General features: G+C 38.3%; 1 protein-coding gene across 4 annotated transcripts in view; it reads left to right on the top strand.

Annotated features, from left to right (window-relative positions):
- Positions 1-279: 279 nt before the first annotated feature.
- Positions 280-20,875, top strand: part of ZNF438 (zinc finger protein 438) — a 61,470-nt gene continuing 40,874 nt past the window's right edge. For 2 of the 4 annotated variants that reach the window (XM_076331813.1, XM_076331811.1), the window contains exons 1-3: positions 280-335; positions 2,665-2,746; positions 3,244-3,297. The gene's annotated coding sequence lies outside the window, so the exon portion shown is untranslated. The remainder of the gene's footprint in view (positions 336-2,664; positions 2,747-3,243; positions 3,298-20,875) is intronic. The other 2 variants (XM_076331814.1, XM_076331812.1) reach the window with 1 other exon arrangement.

Below are 20,875 nucleotides of genomic sequence, written 5' to 3'. Positions count from 1 at the left end.
CACTTCAAGCACTGTGGTTCCTGGGGAGTCAGCCACGTAACCCTGCGTCCCAGGGGCAGCAGGACTGAGGCGTCGACGCAGCAACAAGCGCAGGCCCCGGGCGCGGCCCGCGGTCCCCGCCACCCCTCACCACCCCCTCAGCAGCGGCCGCTGCTTTCCCGCCAACACCCCTCGTCCGGCGGCGGCAGTGCGCCTGCGCCGCGGGCGTGACGGGCGGGGGGGGGGGGGGGCAGGCCGCCCACACGCACACGGCCTTCCCGCGGGGTGTGACGCCACACCGCGCCGTCGCCGTGACGTCGCGGCGGCGTGACGCAGCCACGCAGAGGGGCGCGCTTGTAAGTTCCCTTCCCCCCGCGGCGGCGGGGGCCGCGGCTCGGGGTGGGTGGGGGCGGGCAGCGCTGGGGACGGCGCGGGGCGAGGCTGAACGCGCTCCCTCCCCGCCCCGGGCCGAGGAGTCGGGCGGCGGCGCGGGGCTCGGAAGGCCGCCCCGCTGGCGGCCGGGAATTAGGCAGGCGGCGGGGCAGCGGCTCCCGGCGGCAGCACCGTGCGGAGGTGGGCTCCTTCCCCGGCCCGGCCCCCGGCGAGCCGGAGGGGTCCCTCGCCGGGCCCTGCCACTGGGGCTCCGCCGCTGGGGCTCCGGGCCCCCGAGGCCCTCGACTCGCCCAGTCACGGGAAGGCGGGTCCCCAGCCCGCAGTTCGGGCGTGCCTCCGGCTGGCGGAGGGAGGGCTCGCCCCCTGCAGCGGGGCCGGCTGGCAGCGCGCCCGCGGGCCGCCGAGGTGCGTGCGGGGCCCGCTCGCCTCCCACCGCCGGAGCCCGAGAGCGGCGGTGCGCGGCCTGCGGGACGTCTGCAGCGCCCGGCCTGGGAGGGCCGCTGGGGCGGCTGCCCGGCGCGGGTGAGCGCACTGGTAACGCAGCCACCTGAGGCTGCTGATTTAGGTGGTGTCTGCCCCCTGCAAACACGGAAGAAGCGAGAGGGTGTGACTGCAATTATCAGATGCGATGTTGTAATAAAGATCTGCGGAAAGGCTGTATGTTACTGGTTTCTACAAGTCATGAAAGTTACTTCTACAGTTCACTTACGCTATTTTTTAGTCCACGTGGCCGTAAAATGTTGCATATATGAGGGATGGCAGTAGATGCCCTCAGGTTTTGTGATGCTGGGACGTGGAAGCATTTGGCTCGTGTGAAATCCCCCTGCCAGCATGAGTCAGAGCTGTGCACGGAGACCTGAGCATTGTTTCATAAACCTTGCTGCTGCTTCCATAAAAGTACAAATACTATGTGCAGTCCTCTCGGGTTCCTTAGGTTTTTGGAAGGAACCTGAGAGCCGAAGGGTTTTTGTTTGTTCTGTGGCTGCAGAAATGAATGCAATAAATGGGTGTAGTGTTTGTGTATAACTGCTGCCGAGGCCTACTGGCTTATGAATCCATTAGAACTTTTTATATTGGTAGTAATGAAATAAAGGATGTATCCCAAGTTCTGAGTGATCTGATGTGGCTGGCATTGGCAAAATAAGGAGGGAGGCGTTTGAAAGCAGTGTAAGAGACTTTTGGGAGGACTGCAGTAATGTCTGCAGTGTGGCGGATTTGAAACAATCAGATTGGCTTGTTTAAATTTATTTTGTCCAAAAGTCAAGCTCTATTAAAAGTCTTACCTAGCTCTTTGCCTGAACTAAAATTGATGGGATACATCTTACCTTTTATTGGCAGTCTTTTGCTCTTCAATTCATACTGCCTTGTGCTCAGTTCCTTTCTTTTTCTCCATGTTAACTATATCTCGAAGCTTTTTAATGTGTGTTGAAGTGTCAGTTAACAGTCTAGTCCTTAAATGCTGTGTAGTTTAGCTGGCTTAGTTTAAAAATTATAGTCTTGAATTTGCTTGTGCTGACTTATTTGAACCTGTAGTATGTCATTAAAAATGGTCTTTCATGCTATTATTCCATAATAAAAAGGGAAGAGGAGGATAACGAGGTAAATGCACAGCTCCCTTGGATCACAGTCGTTTTTGTGTGCAGTTTTTTGTTCTTTCACAGGACCATTCAGCAACCAAAATACTGAGTTGCTGCTTTTTTCTTTTTTTTTTTTGTCTAACCTTATTGTAGCTAGTTATTTTTAGTACTAGTTTAAGTTATTTTTTTAAAAAGTTATTTTTATGCAAAGCAAAATATGTATTTCAGGGAAGAGCGCCTATATTTTTCTGCTTCAGTAGCCAGAAGAATTGGACTTTTTCAAACTTAAAGTTTGTCAAAAATCAGAAAAGCAAAGGAAGGAAAAAAGCTTATGACAGTTATGGTGTATGTTTAAAATATTTTTTATGATGACCTGATATAATGTTCTTAGTGTTTAATTAAAAAAATATTCTTGGGTAATGATAACGGGAGGATGAGAAGAAAACTAGCACTATGGTATGGTTCAAGTGTTTTTAACTTTTGGGCAGGCTGTTAAATTACAGATTTTGGGGTAACTAAAATGTTGTAATTAAAATGTTTTTCAAAGTATTCATGAAGGAAATACTAGTTTCCTATGTATCCTCTACATCTCATTTGTGAGAATACCAGAACTAGCAATGATAGTGACAACCTATGATGAGGTATTTCTGACTTTCTCATGTGAAACTTTAGAAATATGTAGTGATTGTCATACATATATGTTTTTGATGTACAGGTTCAATGATTATGCTGCATTAATTGGAAGGAGTGTTCTTCATCTGTGACTTGGGGTGTTTCGAGGATTTTTATGTGCAGAGGTAATATGCTATTTATGGAAGCTGTTTAATGTTTTAAATGTCTATATGAAACTGGTGATGGTTTCATGTATTTATTTGTACCTAATGAGGTAGATGTTGTCAGGTCAAAGTGAAATGGTCAAATGGTGAAAGTACAACTTCGATCTGAAGTTGGCTGAAAATATTGCTGCAGTTACAATTATAGAAACTTACAGCGTTTTAAAAGTACATGGTCAAATCAGGAATATGTGAACTTTATCAGTTATTTTAGCAATACTTATACAAATAGTTATTATTGCAATTTCTAATCTGAAGTACTGTAAATGTATGGTAAGCCTCAGAGGAGATGCCATTGTATTTGATCTGTGGAGACCAAACATGTTTTAGTACAATTCTTGTTTATTTACCACTTTCTAAAATGTATGCCTCTGTTGTTCATTTAATATGATTTTCTGTCCTTTGCTAAATACATTTCCTGAGATATTGGGACTTTCTGGTTTTTGTTTTCCTTGAAACAGGAATTAAGATGGATGAAATATTTTATTGGCCATAGCAGCAGCAGGATGTATAAGGTGGGTATGTTGAAAGAATATGGTTAATATCCTTTAATTTTTGATTCTATGTCTGTCTGAACACAAAGAAATGACGTATAGTAAGCTAGGATTCTTTCCAGTGGTAAATGTAGGTAGCTTACCTGCTTTCGATTGTGGTAAGCTGCTACATGTTTAGCACAGGTTACATGAGTAGATGCAGACAGCCTTAGGTAGCTGGTGCATTTTAATTTTGCATCCTTTAATGGAAATTTTTCATTGTGTCCTTTCCCTAGGGTTTATATGCTTTTTCTTTTGTAAAACTGGACAGAGAAAATACCACAAAGTTTTTTTGAATCCTCTTTTCAGTGTTCTGGTTAAATATGATCAAAGAAGAAAAAGATTCAGTCGCCATCTATGTACTTTCCTTCTTACATAGACAGTTTTTGTTTCTGTGTTTGAGTTGCTGTTTGTTGGGGTTTTTTTTAAATTCTTTAATGTCATTGAGGGTGTACTCCAGTGGGAGCGTACTCCAATGAAACTAATTGTTTTCAGAATTTCCATGAAAGATATTAGTGATTCAGCAGCAGTAAAAGATGTTTTGGTGCTCATCCTCATCGGCAGTCAAATTAAGATTTTGTCCTGGTTTGCTTAGACTTAATGCTTCATGTTTATCATTCTAATTCACTTACGGAGATCCAGAACATGTTTTTACTTAAAAAGATCTTTTTAAATAAAATTTAAAACATGAACATACATTTTTACAATATTAACATTGGCAAATAAGAGAACAGCAATGCTTGAATAATAGTTGAACACTTTCTCATGAAGCGTATTTGCATGTTGTTGTTATCAAAGTTCAATGAAATGCAAACTTCTTCACAATGTAGCGATTAAAAATAATATATACAGTGTAGATCTTTAATGATTTTGTTTTGAAAATTTGAATTTGAAAAATTCTGATAATTTTTTGATTCCATGCTTTCTCTTGCTAGTATAACAAACAGGTTCTTACTGTCGGCTTAAAATGGCATTTGGAGAATGCTGTCTTCTTTGTATTGTATTTGCTCTGTATTACTGTTGGTCTTGTCACCCTTCATGAAAACACACAGAACAGCTGAGTAGAAACCATTCTGTTCTTCATGTGATATTTTTTAATTAAGTGTGTCTTTGACTTACTATAGTACTATATCTGCAGGTACTGGTTTGTCCTTAATAAGCTGATTAAACCTAGTGTAAGTAGTATTCAAGCATTATTTTTTTCAAAGGACTGATTCCATGGGTATTTATAGCATAATTAAATGTTGTGGGGAATGTTATCATGGTTTTTGGAGCAATATATCTTAATCTGATAATTCTTCCTAATTAATATCAAAAATGTAATCAAAACACCATAAACCTAACTGTGGTAGAACAGTACTGTGCATTAAACAAGGATACGACAGTGCATAAATTAAGGAGAGACTATCGTTCGTCACTTCAGTCTTCTACCAATTTAGGAAAGAACTGTTTCCTGTGAACTATTCTTTGTATCATTGGTTCTTTCTTGCATCTTTTTGAAGGACATACAGTACTGAAAGCGTTGCCTGAAGGGAGGCGAGCCGGTGTCCTGATAGCATAACAGGCTTAGTATTCAGCTGTCAGTATACTTTCAACTATTGCATAAATGGAAAGGAAAGAATATAATAGGTAGCTTGATGCATCTTTCAGAGTTGTAATGCATTGTGGTCACTTCATTTGTGGTTAAGCTTTTAAAAAAAAAGCTTTTTTTTTTTTCCAAAATGATGAGTTGTTTTCTTCATGGGATCATACAAAGAGTAAAATTATGCAGTATTGAACATATTTATTTTTTAAAGTGGGACTTTTACTTTTAGAGGCTGCTATTGGATATTAATTTCTGTGTATGTATCCTGTAGTTTCATTCTGTGGCTTAGCCCTTTATTGTTGTTCAGAAAATCTTAGCCCAAGATTGTAGAAAAAGTATCATGGTTAATGCCAAGAGGGGGTCATGTGCTGAGATGAGCTTCAGAGCTGGGCTATCCCAGCTCTGCTGAAATGCCTCTGTCACAGCAAGTCACTGGGGAGGCAGGGAGGTAGGAGTGTTCTTGTGGCTTGCTTGGATATTTGCCAGGAGAAGCAGATGCAAAAGAGATGGAAAAGCAGCTCAGAAAATTTGATAGGTTTGGAAGTTGTGGGGGAAAGAAACCACTCCTGGCAGACTTACTAGGACCTATCAGTAAAACTGGTTTGGGATATTAAGTGGCTTCTAAGTTCTAGTTTCCTGGATAACTTTTGTTGTTTGAGTTTGGCTGGCAGATCAGTCAGAACAACGTTTCCATATTCAGTCTTCTGCATGAAGCCCTACATTATCAGTAACTGAAGGTTGAGATGTCTGTAGGAAGTATTTAATGGTTTTACCTGACCCAAAAGCAGAAACCAAACCAAACAAACCCAAACCCTTAAAGGTGTGTCATCTTACTTTTTGGTGCATTATTCATCTATTGTAAGGGACAATTGCAAGGGACTCCTTCTCTTCTAAGGACCTTTCCCTAGGGACAACGTTACGAAAATGATGCATGGTGACAAATTACAGCTTAGACTGATGTCATTTCTGTTGTACCCATGCTGCTTTGCCACTTCACTTTTCTTATTTATATGTTTGTGGTTCTTTTGGATGAACCATAGAAAATAGGGATGTTCCTGTGTAGTTTTGAGCACACTTCTGTCTTCTGCGTGTCACTGATTTTAAATAGTAACGATACAGAAATTAATTTTGGTGGTTTTTTTGGCCATCCTTGGACTGGTTAACCTCCCTAAGTAAGGTTACAGTCTGCCAATTTTCAGTGAGTACCTGTAATCTCAGATTTATATCAGTGAAGTAGTGCTACATACACCAAGACATGAGCTTCTGGCAGTTCTTGGTCTTGCTCAGCTCAGTCAGAACAGAACAGGTGGTGAAGAAATAAGGTAGATCCATGTTTTTAGGAAGCAAGGCAGTAAAGTTTAAATATTGGCATTCAGTCCAACATCAGTCACCACTAACGATATGCACTGTTCTGAAGGTAAAAGTATATGAACCCCCAAAATACTGTTAGGGAATCAAAAAGGATCAGTCTATAAAAACCTGCGTAGTTCTGTTGTGTATGTAAGTGTGCTCTGTGTATGATGAATCAAGCACTTTTAAGTTACTAGTCTACTCGTAAAATGTCCTAAGTTAATAATGTGGATGTTCAGTGGGTTTTATTGCTTTTGTCATCAACGCATTTTGAGGCTTTACTGAAGAAGGAAAACAAATTGGTATTGGATTTAGAAAGAAGGGACTGTTCTGTATTACAGGACTGAAACAGACCACCCAAATGCCTTCAGCTGGTTTTTGTTATTTTCACAAATGGTTTGTTCTTTTAGCAGAGCATTTAAGAACAGAGAGTTGGGTCAATCACTCTATTAAATGGCAATATTAAACAAACTTTATAATACTATTCGTGATTGAGAAAAATCTTAGACTTTTGATTGTCTTGGTTTTTTAGCTTCCAGAGAAAAATAACCATAGGCAGTTGTGATTCTAGATCTTCAAATGCACCTTTTTCTTGGAAACTTTTGTCTAGTTTTGGCTGGATATATACCCCTTAAGGGTCAATATAGTACCTATCATATTTTATGATATTTTAGTAAGTTAATTCAGGGATGTTACATGTTTTCTGTAGTTCTTGTAGGGTAAGTGGGATGTAGAATGTTCTTGTCTTCCATATGTGCATGTGTTACGTTTTCTATTAAAGTCTTAATTTTTCAAAGGGCAGGTCTGCTGTATTACATTACAGACTTGTTCTTACGCCGAAGCATACTTGCTGCCTCCTTGAAGGCCTAAAGGTGAAAAGTCCACATATCTGCAGTTTAGGGCAGTTACCTTTGCTTAGTCTGCGTTTATGTTCTCTTGTAAACCAGTGATTTTCTTTCTGTGAAGATAACCTGATGGGCATATGACAAAGATTTGTGGACTGTAATGGGTGAGATATGAGGAAGAAATTATGCTGAAGGACAAAAAAGCAAAGACTACCTGGCCTGAAATGATAAGTCTTCACATGTTCATAGTGTTACATATTCAAAGTAGGGGGCTGTGTGTTAAGAATCTTGTTTCTGAGAGCTGTGTTAACTTCTGATGTCTGTGTTTGTACTTGCAATCAGAGTAAACAAAGTGTGATGGAGAACAGCATGGGGAATAAAATGCTACGGTAAAAATCAGTATCTTACTGTCATATAGCATGTCATCACAGTTTATGTGGTGCTAGATGCCTCCTCTGAAAAGGAGGGTGTAGAGGAGAGGAGACTTGGAGAAAAGGCTAAAAGAGTGATCTACAGGGATGGAAATTTGCTTGTATAAAGAGAAACTGAAAAAAAAAAAAGATTGTTTAGCCTTTGAAAGGCAATGAATATGATGAAGTATAACACAAGTACACAGAATGATGAATGGTTTGAGAAAAGTAATTCAAGAGCTTCTGTTTCGTTGGTTCATGCTATAAGAGTAAGGGGACGTTCTGTCAAATTAGGGTGGCAAATTGAGAAAGAAAACTTGAGAAAGGATGTATTTCTTAATAAATTGATAAGACAGTGAGTTCTGCAGTCTAGGGATAATTTTAATTTAGGAAAATTCTAATAGAAATTGGATAATTTAGAGTGCAAGAATATTTACACAGGCTCATATTACCTTTTTTCCTGAAAGAATATAACCCCTCAGCTTTTTGTCATTTATAAGATTATTTTTTCACCATGATTTTTTCTAAAGCTCATCTAAAAACTATGTTTTGATGGTGGGAGGAAAGGAATTAAGTTTGTCCCTAGTTTGATTACATGAGAAATGGTTATAGCATCTCACTAATTTGTTTGCTCTCTATCCCTGTGTTAGGTTCTATCTAGGTGAAATACCCACTAGGTACTATGTCTAGTTCTCTTGGGAGTATCCACTGATTTACTTTGTTTTTCTTGTAAGTGGGGACATTGAGGAAGAAGTTTTGGGGAGTAACACTGGGGTCCTCATCAGCTTGGAGAGAAATTATGTAGGGCAGTGGGTTTTGTGACTTGCCACTTGTGAGACACTGTTCTGTTCAGCTTCAATTTTTCTGTTGCCTGGGCTCATGCATAAAGTAGTGTTCCTGCAGTAATTTAATCCAAGTCAGTACACATTTGCTCTATACCTAGAGCGATGGAATATTTAGGGAGGGTGAGATGAGCTAACGCTGGCCGCCTGTGTCGTTCAGCCAACTTCAGCAAGTATGTAAAAAGTCATAAAAAATAGCAGTGGGGGTATCTTAATTAAATGAGCATGCTTGTTGCTCTGCCAGTCTTTTCTCTTGGCATGGTTCAAGTCCTAGAAACTATGTTTGCTTTCAGTCTTTATCAAACTCAAATACAAAACTCTGTGATAAAAGCATCAAAAGCAGCGTTCAGCAGGAAAAGACTACAGAATCAGCTTTTGCTCATTCCCACTGAAATGTCCTTTTCATTCCATTTAATGGAGGCTGGAGTTTTTATTTTTGGTGTGTTTAGCAACAGATTGACTTAAATTTGTTGTATTTGGCTCTAGAGCAGCAAAGAGCAGATGTCAGGGAGGTGCCGTGACAGGAATAAAAAGATTCAGAAGGCTTGTGGGAATTTGGGGGGTGAGGGGGAAATCTTCCTCCTATTTTTTCCCTGCTAGAATCCATATTATAACATTTAGAGTTGGCATTCAGTTCAAAACTTGCTGTGCTGCAAGGGTTGGTGCATTGACGCAGGCATTCTTTCCCACAGCTCAAATTGTGGAAACAGAGTTTATTTATAAAATAAAATATGCCTGTGAAATTATAATTGATACCTTAATTATGGAGAACTCGCCTGAAAGATGGTAGCTTAGTGACCTGAGGGACATTTTCCTGGCTTAGAATAGCCACGATTTATACCGAAACGTTTTGTCTGTATGAATCTTAAAAATCAAATTCCCCTGTCAAGGCAGAAAAACTTCAGTAACTTGAGAGTTACTGTGTCAGGGATGATAAGCCTAAAAAATGGTCAACTTTTAAACGTTATTTAGGGATGGAACAACTAAATAGTAAGCTTCACTATTTGGGGATTGTCGCTATTTCAAAAATATGCATTTAAAAGCCACTTCTACGTGTTGCCAGTCATTGCATAAGCAGGTGGGTGCCAGATGTGGGATCCTGGAGAAGTTGTTGCTTTGGTTTATTTCTTTTCACTTTTGTAATGAGCAGAATGGTTCAAAAGTTAGTGGCTGCTTTTTTTTTTTTTTTTTGAGGCTGGAAGAATTTTATCTTTGCCTTGATTAATGGGCCATTTCTGAAAACACCTTGTGTAATTTTTTAGTTAGTAGAATGATTACTTGTTTATCTTTCTCTCATCTTTTTTTTTCACTCATCATATGCCTGCACTTCAAGAGTATATATTGCCACAGTATAGTTTATAAATTATAAAAACATAAATGTGATGTAATTTGCAGTAATTTTGATTGCAGGTCGCTATATTTGAAAGTTGTGCCAATTCTCTGCTGTCTTATATGTATAATGAAGTATTTAATACTTTGTGGACCTTGAGGGATTTTTTTTTTTCCCTGTGATGAAAAAGTGTTACTTATTACTATACTCCCCTCCAGATTATTGTCTAAATCTTTGGATTTTCCTTGAGATGAGGCTCCTTAATCTTGTGTTAGTTTTTTAGAAAACCATGTTGCTTCCTGCTCTGGGTCTTCCTTTTCTAGTGGTGATTGTAGTAGCTCTTACCATTTTCTGGAGAGACGGGATTTGAAATAGAAGGAATGTATCTTATTGTGCACTTTATCAGAATAAAATGAAAAAGTCTGACTTTTTTAAAAAAAGCAGTTAGTATAGTGGGGTGAGTTGTCAAAAGCATCGTATGTGTAAGATATGTAATGTACATGCTCTGTTCTCCTCAGGGCTTACAAAGTCATGATTGGAGATTGCTGTTCAGATTTGGGAACAAATCTTCCCATGATTTTTGCTAATGAACAATGTAAATGCACTGCTAAAAGGAAACAGGGCAAACTAGCTTGCTGGTTAGCTGTAGCATGTTGAGTTTCTTGGTTACGTAGCTAATTTCAGTGGCTTGAAAGTGACAAGCCTGGAAATAATTGTGGTCAGAGCTGCTCCAAGAGGATTGAGTGAAGCCTTTTTTACTTCCTAATTGTAAAAGAAGCCAGGTTTGATCAACAGCTGCTGTGAGGGTTATTCAGGCAGTGAGTAAGTCCAGTCCAGTGCAGGATTTTGCACTTCTGACCAGTTTAGGGCATGGTCTTTTGCTTAAGGTGAGAGGCTGAAACTGTAACAGTTTGGTGTGTTTGATTAGCATCATTTATGTCTGTCCTGTACTTAATTTCTTCCAGGTATTTTTCACCTGGCTGTCAAATTTCTTTGTTTACTGCAGTGTCTGAAAGACTTTGTGACCACATAAAAAATGTTAGAAAAACGGATAAATTATGGATTCTGTATTTAAAGACTTTATTTTAGATCATTTAATCATAAGTATTTGTAAGGTTTCTTTTACATGGTAAGATTTCACTTTAAAAGAAGCGTGAAACTGTAGATTCCATTTAGGCTAGATCAAGATCTGCAAGGATCATACCCGTTTTTGTTTGTTGTTTTTTTTTTCTTGATTTCATGCAAGTGTTAAACCTACATTTATGTACTAGCATGCTGTGAAGATAGCTGTGTATTGCAAGGAGAGCTGGTTGCTATATCTTGTCTGTCAGCTGAAGCTGAACAGAGACTAGGTAAGTTTCTTGCTCTGGTTTGTTAGGATGCTGTCCTAAGACCAGAGCTACTGTTTGATGTCATACTTCTGAAAGTGGGGTTCTGCAGACCAAGTTGCTGTAATTCACCCCCTGCAAACAGTGTTATACCTCTCCGGTGTCTCCAGTAGTGTTCTGAAATTTCCACTGAGCTATGAGCAATCTGGTTTCTATCCTGGACAGACTACTGGTCTGTTGAAAAACAGTTCAGTATCCTTGCACTGCAGAAACATAGACATGGGAAAACTTAGATAATGCCTACTGGACTTTGTAATTTGATGCAGATATGTTCATTTCTTATGGAAGATGCAGGACATCAGCAAAATCATAAAAAAATGCCTAATATTCATCGAAAGGTATGGGACTAGTCATTAAATAAACAAGGTAGCGTATTTCTTCTGTACACAGTAATGTAAAACATTCTTTTCCTATTTTGCCTTTTGGAGAATTTTGGAAAAGGCAGAAGGAATTTCCCACATACACTTTCATTGTTGTGGTTCAGGTAAATCAGAGGTAAAGTTTATAATTATTTAGTTTTCATAAGTAGTTCGTTTGCCTTTGAAAATCATTCTGATTAGTTTGGGTACAGTTCTTTGTGACTAAGAGACATTACTATTTATGGCACAAGTTCTAGACAGCTGACGATTTTTTTTTTTAATAGCCAGAGATCTGATTAAGAAGCTGAAATTCTTGCAGTTTTTAAGCCATAATTTTCATAGTCTTTTAAGACATATTGAAGTACAAGTGATAACACTACTTTTGGAGCTTTTTATATACTATTAATTATTCAGAATAATTCTCATGTTCTTTACATATCAATACCATACCATAATAATCCATTACACTTGGTACAAATTAATTTATAATTTCTGCTCTAACTTGACAGTATGCTGGGAGAGTAAAATGTGGCTTTTCTGACAATTTGTCAGTTTGGGCGTAAATTTACAGATAAAGGAATACTTCGTCTAATAATGTGAGGTCTGGGTGCTCATGCAGGGTTTTGAGGTCTAGCTTTGGTCCTTACCAATACTGGGTAAGACTTACAGAAGCCCATTGGTAGGTGTGTGATCTTGCTTCAGTGAAGCAGAAAAGCACATTTCATTCAAAAAATGGAACACTACCGAAGAAATAGCATTTTCGTATTTTTCAGTCTTTAACATACTGGTATCTCTGGTGCAGTGATGATTGTTAACATTTGAAATATAACAATAATTTGTTATATTAGTTCAGAGTAACATTTTGGTTTTGCATCTGATTTGTGTTTAGCAATAGAAATAAGAAAGAACTGACCGTATCTTAAAACAACGAGCTATATGATTAACAGTAGCCTTTAGTGTAATTGTAAGTGTGTTTTCAGGCACACTCTATTTGTCATAAAATCTTTGGTTAGAGATATTATTAAGATGTAATTGATCTAATTCACTGTAAAGTTTTGAAACCTTTTTGAAGGTGTTTTTGCATCCAAAAATCTTCAAACCCTTGGTATATAATATTGATGTTCATTGGAAAGTGAATTTTTTTTTCAATTTTGAGACACAAAAGCTTATTTTCACGTTCAAGATTAAAGTAGAGCAAACTTTTATTTTTCATTTTTGATTTTAAAGTCAAACTGCACTTACAGAAATGCAGGTATCTTCAGAAGAGTTAGCTGATCAACTTCTGAGAAGCAGAAAAATTCTTTAGACTAAGAATACTGCTAACTAAGTTGATGGAAACTCCTGAATTTGCTTGTTCTGCATATATCTCTTCCTGTTTCAGGAAGCTGTTCATTTCAGAAAAAAAAGCAAAAAAAAAAATCAAGAACTACAAAATGTTGATTACAGAAGTTGTGGAGTAATGGGCTTTAATTGGACCGTCAAAAATGCAAGCCAAGGAAACAGAGTAATGTCTTGATGGCAATATCTAATAATTTGCAAAGCATCTTCCCCCTAGAACACAAAAAGTAAAAAAAGAATCATAATTTGGATAGTGGACTGTACCTATATACTATTGGAACTGCCTTGTTTTATCAGGGAAATAGGACAAGCTAAGTATGCCAGGTCTTACTTAACCCTGGGAGGTTTCGGTGATGGGAGAAATAATCATCTTGGGCAGTATAAGCCTTTTTTTGTCTAAGTGGAATTATGTTCTAAAGTGTGTGCTGTTCAATAATGAAAACAGTTTACTTGAATTGTCACTTCATAACATTTCATACATGAAGCACTAGAAAGACCATTTCCAAAATGTTTATTAATAATTAAAATCTAATAGATAAACTTCAAAAATTTGTACAGGTTAGTACTAAGTTGGCACAGAATAACCATGCATGCTTTCTTGGAGGATATTTACAAAGAACAGCATCAGGTTTTCTTTAGCAGCCTTTCTCTCCAATACTTGTCTGTGAATGGTGTAGTTATCTGATAATTCAGTCTTTGGCAATTATCTTTAGAAAGCTGCTTTATATTGGGAAGGAGAAAATGTTTAGTGTATATACTTGCAATTAGGAAGAGGCTGGGTGGGAATATTAACACGTGTTAAGTTGACTGACTGTAGATGCCGCCGAAAGAGGAAGTTTTACATTTCTGTTGAAATCTAGTTGTATTACAAATAATTGTATTTAGAAGCTTAATAATTTTCAAAACTAGTATCTTTGGAATTCACTTTTTCATTATAAACAGGGTTCACAGGCCCAGAATATGACATTCTTTACTTCCAGGTTTTTAAAGTTAATTGTATTTCTTTCTGGAAATAAGATGAATGCTAGTAACCTCTCCATTAAAAAACATTACTTGTACTGGTACATTACGAGCTTTCAGATATAAATTCTAAAGAGGTTCTGTAAAGAGCAGATGTGGTCAGGTGGAAAATGGTGATTTGCAAAGGAATCTTGTATTAACGGTGCACACTATTGTGAGCCACAGTGCTGCTTCAGATGAATCAGTTACAAATTTATGCATTGAAAGGAATGCTCAGCTTCTGACGTGTTGCCTACACTTGGGAGGTACAGGAAACATTTCCCAGTGCTGTTGCCATCGATTCATTTGCATGGTAAGAGTCCTTGTAGTTAGCTCGTGGCTTCTTAACAGACTTCAGACCTGTCAGTTCACCTTGCTGAAAGAAAGGCTGTGGTTTTATGCACATTGGAACTGTTGTAGCTCACTGAAAAAGCAATAGCAGTATCACTGGAAGTATTTTTGCTTTATATGTACAAGTGCTTTGAAGACAGAATATCTTGCGACAATATGGAAATATTTTTCTGACCGATCAACAAACAGTGTTATGTGCTGTGGAGTTATGTGCTTATGTCAAGTTTATAGCCATCGAAAATTTAGTGGCTCATCTGCTATTGCAGTTTTTTTGGCTAACATTTTGTATGGATATGGTACTGCTGAATATTTAATCTGCTGTGGAGACAGACAAATTTAGGAGAAGTGACTTTAATCTCAGAAGAACGTGTATTGACTGGGAGAGTTTGTTCAGTTTGTTTTTGCAAATCACCAACCCTTAGAAGTGGGATTAAGCTTAGTGCAGGAGAAAATGGAGCTTTCCCTTCATCTCCAGAATGAGGTCACGGTGCTTGTCTCTTTTCAGCCTCCATCTCAGTAAAATAATAGAAAATGTAATTGTTTTGTATTTCAGTTTTATCTCCTGAAGAACGGGAGTTACGGTTACTTGTGCAGGCCATAATGTCAGCAATGACTTTTTGGCCTTCTTGATTGTTACTTCTTTACTGCACCATATCTGCCCTGTTTGCATGCCCATGCTCAAAATTCTCACGTGCTTCTTTTGTATTTTCTTTTCTTTTCCTCAGTTTTATTTATTTAGTTAATCCACTGAGCCGGTAGCTGAGTAGACTTCAGTCATGCAGGAGTTGGTTGTGCATGTGGCATTAGTGATGTCAAAGGCCCGCCTTAGATGTGAAGGCAAGGAAAAGGAAACAGAATAGAATCCAACAGAACAGATGAGAAAAGGAAGACTTTGGTAGTAAAGGAGGGTAGAGAGGAACACTTGAGCGACAAGGTGGAAGAAAAGAAGCTAAAGTGCTGGTGTGGAGATGCACTGCAAATGCAATGTGTGATGACACTGTTCTGATTTGTAATTTTAAGAACAACTAAAGAAGCGTGTTGTTTAAATAATGTATTGAATTTTTTAATCATAAGTATCTTTCTATCTCATTTTTGAGTAGATCAGATATATACTAATACTCATTTTAGGGGAGCTTATTATTTTTGTTTCCTATAATGAGAATGTATTCATCATAGTTTTAATCAACAAATTAATAAAAACAGTAGTGTTTGGTTGCTTTATTACTCATCTCTTGTCTGATCAGGGTTATGTGCTAATACTTTGCAGTATTATCTGTTGGTAGATATAAAGGAATACAATATTCCTTAGTGGGGAGTTTAAAAACAGTCTCTTGGTTCATTAAAATGGTTCCCAGGTCTGTGTGAAGAGCGTGCATGTATGATCACTGTTCACTTTCCAAAATGGCACTTGAAGGCTTTGTAACTAGATTGAACTACAGTCAGATTACTCGAATTCCCGTGTGTCCCTAGAAAATAGAAATTGCTTCACCCACAAATACATAAGGTAGCTTGAGACCATTCTGTTGAGCTACGGGGTTTATTTCAGAATTTGGGAGATTCATTTTTATGGACTAGATAACTGAGAGAGTTAGCATTCTTGCTTGGATAATGTACTATTTATTTTGGAAGGAAGTTTCCCATGACTAAATAAGAACAAGATGTTTGACCACCTTCTAGGGAGGAGACTGTTTGGTCAGCATAAAATTAAAAGAAAAAATTCAGAAGAGACAACTGACCATTCTTACGTGAGGTTTGAAATGTTTTCATGTTTCTTCTGGGCTTTAATTATACTGCATATACATGGCAAGAAGAAAGACCAGAGGTTTTGTACTTTTCTTGGAAGTATAGCTTTATCACATCATTGGGAATTTATAGTCTAGTAATATATAGTGTTTTTTCCATTCCTGCATTTTGCAGTTGGTTTGTACAGCCTCACAGTTTGGCAGCCGAGAGCTCACTTTTTCATGATCTTTTTGGCATGAAAGGGTTACTGTTCACATTTCCTGTGTAATTCCTTCTGATCTTGCTGGGCTGTAATTACTTTCTTGATGTTAAACATTCCCAGGCTCCTATAACCTTCTAGCCTGCTTGCACTGGCCAAGTTTGTCCCAGGTGATCATGTGGGCGAACCTCCTGTTTTTAAGGATAAAAATCTCTCCTTCCTGTGTAAGATAGGCTACATACTCATTCCTTTGCTGTGCAATCCCAAGAGAAATCTTTTTAAAAATAATAATAAGGTAACACATCACTCTTTCAGAGGCAGATTTAGCAGTCAAATAGATGACAAATCAAGTGTGTGGGTTTAGAATTTGCTGAATCTTGGTTGAATGACTGCAAGTTCACATTAAAGATTATTTTTTCTTAATACATTTGGAAAATAGGTTATGATATAAAAAGAGACAGATTTTGACTGTATCTTCTTACTTTTGACCATATAATTGGCAAATCATTTTAAGCTTGCTTGAATGTAGAACTACTTAGTTGAGCCTTCAGGATTTTTTTTTTCTTTCGAATTCTTTGCAGTAGCTGCATATCTTACAAAAAACCAGAGGCTATTACTCAATTCTGTCTTTCCCACGTAGTTCAATTATCCTGTATTTCTTCTGATTTTCAGTTTGTGGTATATAAGCAGTAAACACAAGGTATTATTTTGTTTTTAAATAGAAGTGACTGCACACTGCTGAAAAATGTTGGCTTCGGAGGTGTGGGAACTGAAGTGTTCTGTTCTGCAAAGGCACTGAAAGGTCCTTTGTGCCACCGCTCAGCTGCTCTTCAGCTTTAATTTGGAGGAGCCACCTGTAAGAATGCGAGTGAAGTTTGCTTTCCATGACCTTTATGCCTTTTTCTCACAGTGCCAAGAAAGATGCAAGATGGTGATGGCAGGGGGTTTTTTTTTAGGGTGTGAGGAGTTGTAATGTGCTGATACATTGACATCAGTAGGTGGGGTTTTTTTGTTACTGACAATGTCAGAGAAAGTAGCTGGAGGTTCTGTGCACCATTGGTTCAAGAAGTAGCCCAAATTTTGATACTCCATTCAAGAGCGATCTCATTAGCTTATTATCCTGTTACAGATAATTTTTTTTTCATAATCCTAGTCTTATTACCTCATGCATTTAATTGGCTGCTGTGTGAAATTCTCAGGCTGCAAGTAATTCTATTTTGTTTAGCTGTGGTATTGTGCTTGCAACTCAGATACTCGGAAGTCTTCCCAGTAACTGACTGACTGAAGTCTTCTGAATGCATCACTGTGTTTGAGCTCAGTGGGATTATACTTGGAAGAAAGCGTTATGTAGGTAATAAATTGTAGCAGTTTGAGCCCTTTTCTTAGTTTAATTCTCATGCATACCAATGCCTGTGCTTTACTATATAAATAGAAGTTAGAGCAGTTGGTGTGCATGTTGTTAACTGTGCTGCTATGCTAGTGAAGGACAAGAAGAATATATTTTAATGAAAATGTCTTTTTAATTTTTATCAGGAAGTCTTCTTCAATTTGATGGCTTAGTTATAATTGGAATGCAGTCAGTATGCTGCCCAGTTCTTAATTGCATACTCTATCGTATAATTGAGAACCTGGCTGTCAGATATGCCTATTTTTGTTCTTGAACCCAGAGGTTCTTACTGGTATATTACTCAACACACAGAAAACCGGTCCTGGCATAAAGTATTTACACAGTAGTCGTGAAAAAAAACCATGAAGCACCAAGTGAGTATAACTGAACAGACAGAAGAAGATACTGCTGATATCTTGAAATTAGACTGTTTCTTTGTCATTTTATCATGGCCTGCATGTGGTCTCCAGGTACCTGAGATTTTGTAGAAAACTTCATATGAACGGGGCTTACCTAAACACAGTCACTTGGGTATGCGTTAAACATGTTGCAAGCATTCTAGGCTTCCTGTGCAATGAAGTGCAGCAGGGTAGTGCTTTGGTTAAAGCTTTTTTCAAAACAGCTTACTTTTTGACTTTATATTGTGAAAACACTGATGAATTTAGAGTTAGATGAAAGTGCATACAACTGTATTGAAGCCTGCTTTCTGTCTAATAGGATGTATAGATCGTCTTTCCTTTCTCTTTTCCTGTTTAATTTTGCTCCTGCTCAGATGAAGACAGTGAGGAATTACACGTTATATTGTAATTAAAGGTAACCTGTTTTGAATTTACTTTGTAAAGTGCTTAGAATATAACTGACCTGACTATCCATTATAAATTTCACCTTTGCAGTGGAAAATACCCTGAGTGGTAATGAATTTTCTTCTATGAAAAATATGTGGTTTCAGAGTCCTATGCAAATTACCTCCTGCTTTTTGTGTAGAAGGCATGTTACGGGATGTAAACTGGTATTGTTGATCTTGTGTGTGTGTGCGTGTTGATCTTCTACTGTCTCTAATGTACTGGAGGCAAGGTGATGAGTGTAGCTGTGATGCAGGGAAGAACTGGACCTAATCTTAAGTGTATTTAGTGCAGAGAAAGAAGCTGTTTGGTTTTAACAAGCTACTATAGAATTAAGGAATAATTTGAATTAGGTGAGCTTTCAAGCTTTCAGACAATGTAGTCAACTGTATTTTTATATTCAGAGTTCTACAAGGTCTCTCCTTGAAGAAGACATGTAAATTACTGTTATGACAAAATACATAAATATGTCTAGGATTTGATAGTAATGAATTAATTTCACTTATCTAAGGCAAGATTAAGTGCCTCAGTTTGAAACTGGCTATAAAAAGTAACATGTAAACAAATTTAACACACATCAGGTGTAATAGCACATTTTGTAGAACTGCAGACACTTTGTTTTTGAATGCAGTGATTTTGCACTTTCAATGTTCACAAACTGAACTGTAGTCACAGAGCACCTCTTGACTAGATTTTTAAGGGCAATTTTTATGTCCCTGGCTTTCTTGAGTGACTTGAACTTTAGCAGTACTTAATACTTTATTATATAAAGTCATATGATAGAATTTATGTTATTTGCCACTGGTACACAAAAAGAATTATTGACTCTGAGTTTTCTTGGATTTGTCCTGGTTCAGAAGATGCCATGTATCCACTGATGGGAGAATCTCAGAACACATGCTCTTTGTGCAACTGTCTTTCAGGATCTTTTTTCTAGATACTGGATTTGGTGGGCTACTTACACGAGAGTTTCACAACATTGACTTCAAAATAGATTTGTGTTGCACATCAGCTTTTTTGTGGTCTACATGTCATCTTCAGTTCTTTGTATTTACACACACATTACATACATATATATTTATATGTAACTATATTAACACTGTTTTTGTAGGAATTTGCTATAGTCTTAATTCTTAGATAAGTATTAAGCATGCATAAGATCTTTAAATTATGGCAGTCCTTTGTACACTGACTATGTATGTACTGCATTTTAATTCCATCTGTCTGCTTCCTGTGTATTTACTAATGCTTACTGACTTGATGCACATATTTTTGCTATTATTTATTCTTTAATTTATTTACATATTTTCATTTCTAGAGTTCTATATTGATGCTTTAGGGAAAAAGAGAGGTCCCAGTGATGAAGGGGGAGAAGGTGTGAGAATACTGTGGTAGCACAGTAGGAGGTTTTAGAAATCAGTAATACTGAAGTTAATTTGAATCATCATTTATTTTGAAAGGTTCATTATTTAACAGATTATGTTGGAAAGCAAAATTAGTGAGTTGAAAAAAGATGTGCCACAAGTGATGTGCTCTTATGGGGACACATTATGGAATCACAGAAAAAATTATTTTGGAAAGGACCACTGGAGGTCATCCGCTCAAATGCCCAGCTAAGAACAGGGCTACCTTCATAGTTAGGTGAGGTTGTCCAAGGTCTTATTTAGTTGAGTCTTGGATCATCTCCGTGGATGGATACTACACAGCCTCTGGACACCCTTTTCCAGTGTTTGACCACTTTCACTGTGAATTTTTTTTTCTAATCTCTCAATTTCCCACATGGCAACTTGTCTGTAGCCTCCTGTGCTTCTCTTGTGCAGCCCGAAGGACAGTCTGCCCTCATCTTCCATACACCCTCCTATTTTAGGTAGGTGAAGACAGCAGTAAGATTCCCACCTTAGCTTTCTCTTCCTACAGCTGAACTCAGGTATGTCTGTGGGGAACCCAAACATGAGCACAGCTGTGTAAGTGCAGAATAGACTGGAGTATTCAGTTCCCTCAACTTGCTCTTGTATACCTATGGAAGCCTTTCTTGGCCTTTCACATCCCTTGCTAGTTGCAATTCCAAATGATCTCTGGTTTGCTAATTCTGTGTACGTGCCCCCAAGCAACATTTCTGTATTCTTCCTGTTAGCTTCTTCCTCTTCTACCTTGCGTGTGCTTCTTTTGTCTTGGAGCTCAGTTAGGAGTACTCTGTTCATCTGTGTTGGCTTCTTCCACACCTGCTGCATGTCAAAATGCTGGACCATTCTTCTACTTTGAAGAGGTTGAACTTGAATATCAACCAGTTCTCCAGGGTTCTCTTATGTTTCAGGGTGGCCCTTTCAAAGGGGTCACACCAGCTTTCTGAACAAACAGAAATGTTTCCTCAAGTCCAGGACTGCAATTTTGCTATCAGTCTTGATTGCTTTTCTCAGGATCTTAAGATTCACCATCTCCTACGGCTAAGGCTGCCATTGACTTTCACATTCCTGATCAGTTCTTTAGCTTGTCATTTGGAAGACTGTGTTAAATCATCACCATGTTTTTCCCTCTGAAAATGTTTAAGCCGCCTTATAAAATAGTGGCAACACATAGTACGATAGAATGTTG

The sequence above is a fragment of the Aptenodytes patagonicus genome, chromosome 2 (assembly GCF_965638725.1).
Source record: "Aptenodytes patagonicus chromosome 2, bAptPat1.pri.cur, whole genome shotgun sequence".
Classification (NCBI taxonomy): Eukaryota; Metazoa; Chordata; class Aves; order Sphenisciformes; family Spheniscidae; genus Aptenodytes; species Aptenodytes patagonicus.
Note: the sequence above shows the minus strand (reverse complement) of the source record. Positions and strands in the feature narration are given on the sequence as shown.